Genomic DNA, 5,864 nt, shown 5'->3' with positions numbered 1-5,864 from the left:
CTTCTCTTTATCTTTCTTCTCTTTATCTTTCTTCTCTTTATCTTTCTTCTCTTTATCTTTCTTCTCTTTCTCCGTCGATTTTAGTACCTCGATATTATCGAAATTAATTAGATTAATAGAAATATTAGAGCTAGAGATGTAGTTAAAATCATTTAGATCGTTAGAATCGTAGAGAATATTCGGCGTCGCTATTCTAGTAGAGTAAAGAGAAGAGAAGATTTCAATAGACGTATATATTAATATTAAGAATGTCGTTAGAAGACGAGATATTTACATAGAGAGAGCTCTCTCGGGAGAAGTGTAACTTAATATATCGACTCAAGAAGTAGTCTCTACGACTAATCTTTTAATATCATAATTCTTCTCATTACGATTATTATTCTAGTCGAATCGAAATTATAATATAGAATCTTTATTACTCCGAGAATATAGAGAAAGCTAAGTAGTTAATTAATAAACGTAAGGAAGTGCGGAGGGTATAGAGATAATAGAGACGAGGAAGAGATAACTTAACGATTATAACCCGCTAGATTATGAGCGAGAAGAGATAAAATAGTGATGAATCTACCGTTAATGAAGAGAAGGTGTCTACGGCCGATGATATAGTGTAGCGAGGGAATTCTAAATTCGTTAATGGCCTTAGCCTTTCTCTTAACTTCGAAAAAGAGATGGTTAAGGTAATGTAGCTCTTTATCTAGTATTATTAAGAGATAAACGTTATAGTATAGAGATAATATTATCTATGAGAAGGGTGAGATTAACGTAGCTAACTAGAATTAGTATAGAGTGTATGATGCTCATTAATATTAAGGGTAGTGAGTTATCGTATAGTATCTTCGACGTCACGAATAAAGTCATAACTCTCTAGTCGTAATTCTACGGCCGGGGAGGTTAGCTTAGGTTCTGGAAACTTAAATAATTACTTAACGAGAGACTTAATACGTCGTTAATTAGATGCTTAATGCACTTAAGCTTTCTCTTACTATCGTCGTTATCGAAGTCTTCGCTATCGAAGGCGATCTTATTCTCGTTTACGCTGAATAGAAGGATCTATAGTGTTATCTATCGATAGTGATCTACTACGTTTAAGGGCTCGAGAAGACTTCATCACTAAGAGATCTTCTACTAGAATAATAAGTCTTCGAGATATAGTATTTTAGAACTAAAGCGATGAAGAGATATATTATTATTCGGCTAAGTTACTAAAGCTAGAATCTATAAAGAGACTAGCGTTACTATAGATGAGCTAATGAATGAATTGTTACGCTGTAGACGAGCCAATGAATGAATTATTACGCTGTAGACGAGCCAATGAATGAATTGTTACGCTGTAGACGAGTCAATGAATGAATTGTTACGCTACTTAATATAGACCTACCTAAATAATTCTTAGTAAAGAATATCAAAAATTTCTCATTATACTTAATTTTTAAATCTTAATATCTTAGTAACGAGATGAGATATTAAGATGTAGTAAACGGGAGTCGATAGTAAATTAATAGAATTATATTTTTATATATTAATATTATTAAAAAATCTCTATAAATAGCTTAACTTTAATAGATAAAAGACGTATAGAAAAGATAAAGCGAATATTATAGCCCGAAGTATACTCTCATCGAAAAGTAATAACGCTAGAGAACGAGAGCTTTAAGAATTCTCGCTTACTAAGTAAGAATATCGTAAGGTCTTTATAGATATCTAAAAGATTAATTATAGATAAGATAAATTAGATAGTCGTATAAACTAAAGATAACGAGGAAAGTATATATTAGTAATACTATTAGTAACGATACTACTACTAGAAGATTAAGTTTAGTACGGAATTAATTTAAAGAGATAATTTAAAACGTAAAATATTGAGATTTTATTATAGAGACGTCGGGATATATATACTTTTACTAAAGATAGATATAAGTATTTAGTTCTTATCTTCTTATTAATCTTTTTTCTAATTACGATTTTACGACTTAATTCTTCGTTAATTATATTATTTTAAATTATTCTAAACTCTCTCGACTTATTCTTTACTCTTAAAATTACTTTTCTAAGTGAGATTCTAAAAGCGTAAGTTTAGAAATCTTTATATAACTTTATTATTAAGTTTAGTATTTCGACGACGATAATTTAAATCGAATTATCTTTTTCTTTTCTTTCTTTTTTCTTAGATTCTTAGCTTAATAATTCACTACGCTATTAAGATATTTAGAAATCTTAGACTACTTTTATCGAGACTTTTAATAATTTATCTAAATTCTACTTCTATAGTCGCTATTAATAGAAATACTAAATATTAAGTATTTAATATTGAAACCGTTAAAAACTAGCCTATTCTCACTATTAAATATCTAGACTATATTAGAGAAGTTACGCTTAAAGAAACTATAGCTACTATAAATTAGAATAACGCGAATCGAATTAAAGACTTCTATAGCTCTCTTAAATTAAAATATCGATAAATAAGCGAGATCCGCGACTTTATAACTTAACGAGTCTACGACCTCACTAAAGATCTTCTAAATATCTATATAGAGTTTTAAAAATACTCTAATCTATACGCTAAAAAGAAAGAGTTTAATAATAGACGAAATCGTCGCGTAGAGATACGTAATAAGCTACTCTCTAAATACGGTCGAATAAATAATATAAGTCTCTTTAATTATAAGTATAGAGAGAGAGACGTTCTCATTTCGCGCGGAGAATTCGTAAAGCTTCCTACTTAGACGTTAGTAGAATTCTTTAATAAATTAATTATTTTATACGGAGAGAATATAACTATACTCTTAGACTAGTATTAATTCGCTTAGAAATACTCACTCTAATATAACGTAACCTCTCTTCGGCTATTATAAGTTGCCTTATATAAAATAATAGCTCGTCTAGCCTAAATTTAATAGAATCGACACTATAATACTTCGTCGCATCTAGTTACGGAAAACATTTAGATCGTTCTCGACGATAAAATATTTAACGATAATAAGCGAATCGCTAAGCGTAACCGTCCTAAGTAATTAGAGATACTTAGTCGATACGAATTTATAGAAGCGGCTAAACTATACTAGATAGACGTTCTTTCTATAAACTATAATAATCTAATTATATTCGAAGAAAAACCTAGACTAGTAATACTACTTACTACGTAAGATTTAATTACTAAAAACGTTTTAGACTCAGGAGTTTACCGACTCATTACTCATTCTAGTACTAGTAATCTCCCTATATCTTAAACTACGAATTTCGCCGACCTTATCGATTCTTCTAATACTTCCGTAAGACGTTTAAATACGCGGACTATCTAAGGCGATCGAACTTTTATTTCTACGGTCTTTACTACGTCTACTCTTATTACTCTAATTTCTATACGACTATAGTAAAGCGTCCTTTCGATACGACCTAGTTTAACGAGTATAGAATAAAGAAGTTTAATATAGCTTACGAAATCGAAAGAAGAACGCCTTATTCTTAGAAGTCGTAAATAGATAAATTAAATAAGAAATAATTCGATTAATATCTTAGACGTTGTAAAGAGACCGCGACTATAAATAGTGACCTCTAGTCTAGGCTTCGTAGCTCTAAGTCCCGACTATAATTTAAGTATAAAGAAGCCGAGAATTTTAGAACTTTTCTACGGAATCGAGATTAAATAATAACTTATAAACTAAGAAATACGTATTATTAGTTCTTTCGAAGTCGTCCTATCACTATACTTCCTCGGAAGAGATACGCTCGATAACTTACCGAATTCGATTCCGAATTCTAGGAGCTCTATCGTGTTTACGTAGTTAATAATTTAGAAGTATATAAGATAGACGAACTACGAAAGAAATATACCCTTAGTTAGCCGTGAAGATATATAACGATACTACGAATTCGGAGCTAAAAAGATGATTAACGTATTAAGCTTACTTACTAGATATATATCTAGACGATATATATTCGTCTACCTATATATAGCCGAGAAAGAAATCGCCTTACATCTAGAAGAATTAAAAAGAATCGCTGCGCCTTATAAAGATTCTATAAAGAATCTTAAATAATTAATAAAGCAGTGGGAAGAAAGATTTAGAACGGTAAATTACTAGATTCTATCTAATTATTCCGACTATAAGACTATCGATATCTCGAGTAGTGCTCTTCGGAGCGCTCTACTAGATTCTAGATATAATGAATAGATTAATTAGTCTTTCATCGATGCGGGAATTATAGTAAGTCGGAAAGAATTATATATAAGATATACTATTATCTTAGGCGCCGCGTTCCTTTTCTAGATTAACTAATATAGGAACGTAAACGCACCGGTAAAATTTAAAGCCTAGAGAAACGTCGACGATGATATAAGACGACTTATTATCTTTAACGACAACTTATTAGATAAAGAACACTATTAGCTAATCTTTATAGCCGATGAGACAACGTAGTCGTACTCGGTCATTAATTCGACATAAGGTAGATTAGATACGACTAAGATAATACTCGATTTCTTCGTTCGATGATTAAAGAATAGCGTTTTTAGTATTTCATCCCGGGAAATACGCCTTAAATTTAATCTTTAGTAGAACATTAGTAGTTATGAGCTCTAGGTGATTAAGAATTCTCTAGCGATTATTAATGCGGAAACTTACGAGACGGCTCGCTTATAAATGGCCTTATCTAATACTTAAGTCGATATCGAGGATTGTTTCACTATCGCCCTAGAGATCTATAAGATAATTATACGTAAACCGAAGCGCAGTGAAGATCTAGAGGCGTTAAAGGGCTCGAGTTCGAAGAGGTTAGATAAGAGATAATTAGATAACTTCGTAAAGTATTTAAAGAATATAAAAAAGAATTAATATTTCCGAGAAGAATAGACGAAGATTATAGTTAAGTCTTAAGCGAGGTCGTTAAGGAAGCGAGCGATAATGGGAGGGATATAATGGAAGAAGTTAGAAGTGGTAGATAGAGTTATAATTAGCTGAGGCGCCGACCCTAGACTATAGTTCTTCTTATATAGTTCTAGGGAACTATCTTTCATAGACAATATAAGTAACTAAGTTACCAATAGAGAGGACTTCCCCTAGTTAAGTGTGCGCGTTGAGAAGAGACTATACCCATCGCCGTACGAGTTAATGTCCATGGCTAGTAGCCTCGCCCCAGTTTAATACTTAGTGAGCTCTTTATAGCGTTCTTTCTCTACTTTAAATATAAAGCGAATAGATCTACGGATACGTTCTTCGCTTAATATAATTTAATTATATTCATATAGTTCTTTAAACTCCTCGAAGAAAAAGATAGCGTTCTTCCTATTAAAGTATAAAAAATTATTACTTTCGTTCGAGCTTTAAGACATTTCTTTTATTAATATTACGGTAGAAGGAACGTATAATAATTATACCGTTGAATTCGGCGTCGATAGATCTTATAAGCTAATACTCGACATTATAGAAGGCCCTAGCTTTTCTTTATTATTCGATTCTTCCGTAGACGATATTTTTCTTTATTAAATCGTTCTCACTTCTTCTCTTATAATCGAAATAGTGTAAAATCTTAATAGCGAAACTAAAAGATCTAGATATTTTATTATTTTTAATACTTTTATTATTATTTTTTCTCTTCTTCTCTTTATCTCTTTACCGACTTTCTCGTTAAGCTCCTTTCTTATCTTTACTAGTAATTTTTATTAAAATCCTAGATTTACTTCCCGACTAATAGCGCTCTAACTTCGCTTATTTTAGTGAGTCTAGTCTAACCGCTTATTTTTATTATTTCTTAAGTAGATTCGCGTTCTTCGACTTCTCCTAAGCTTCTTAAATTAGAAGTTTTTAGGATTAAACGTATTTCTACATTCCTAGGAGATACTTCTCTTTCATTTCTTCTAGGTAGTC

This window comes from Cladophialophora bantiana (assembly GCF_000835475.1).
Source record: "Cladophialophora bantiana CBS 173.52 unplaced genomic scaffold supercont1.35, whole genome shotgun sequence".
Lineage (NCBI taxonomy): Eukaryota > Fungi > Ascomycota > Eurotiomycetes > Chaetothyriales > Herpotrichiellaceae > Cladophialophora > Cladophialophora bantiana.
Note: the sequence above shows the minus strand (reverse complement) of the source record.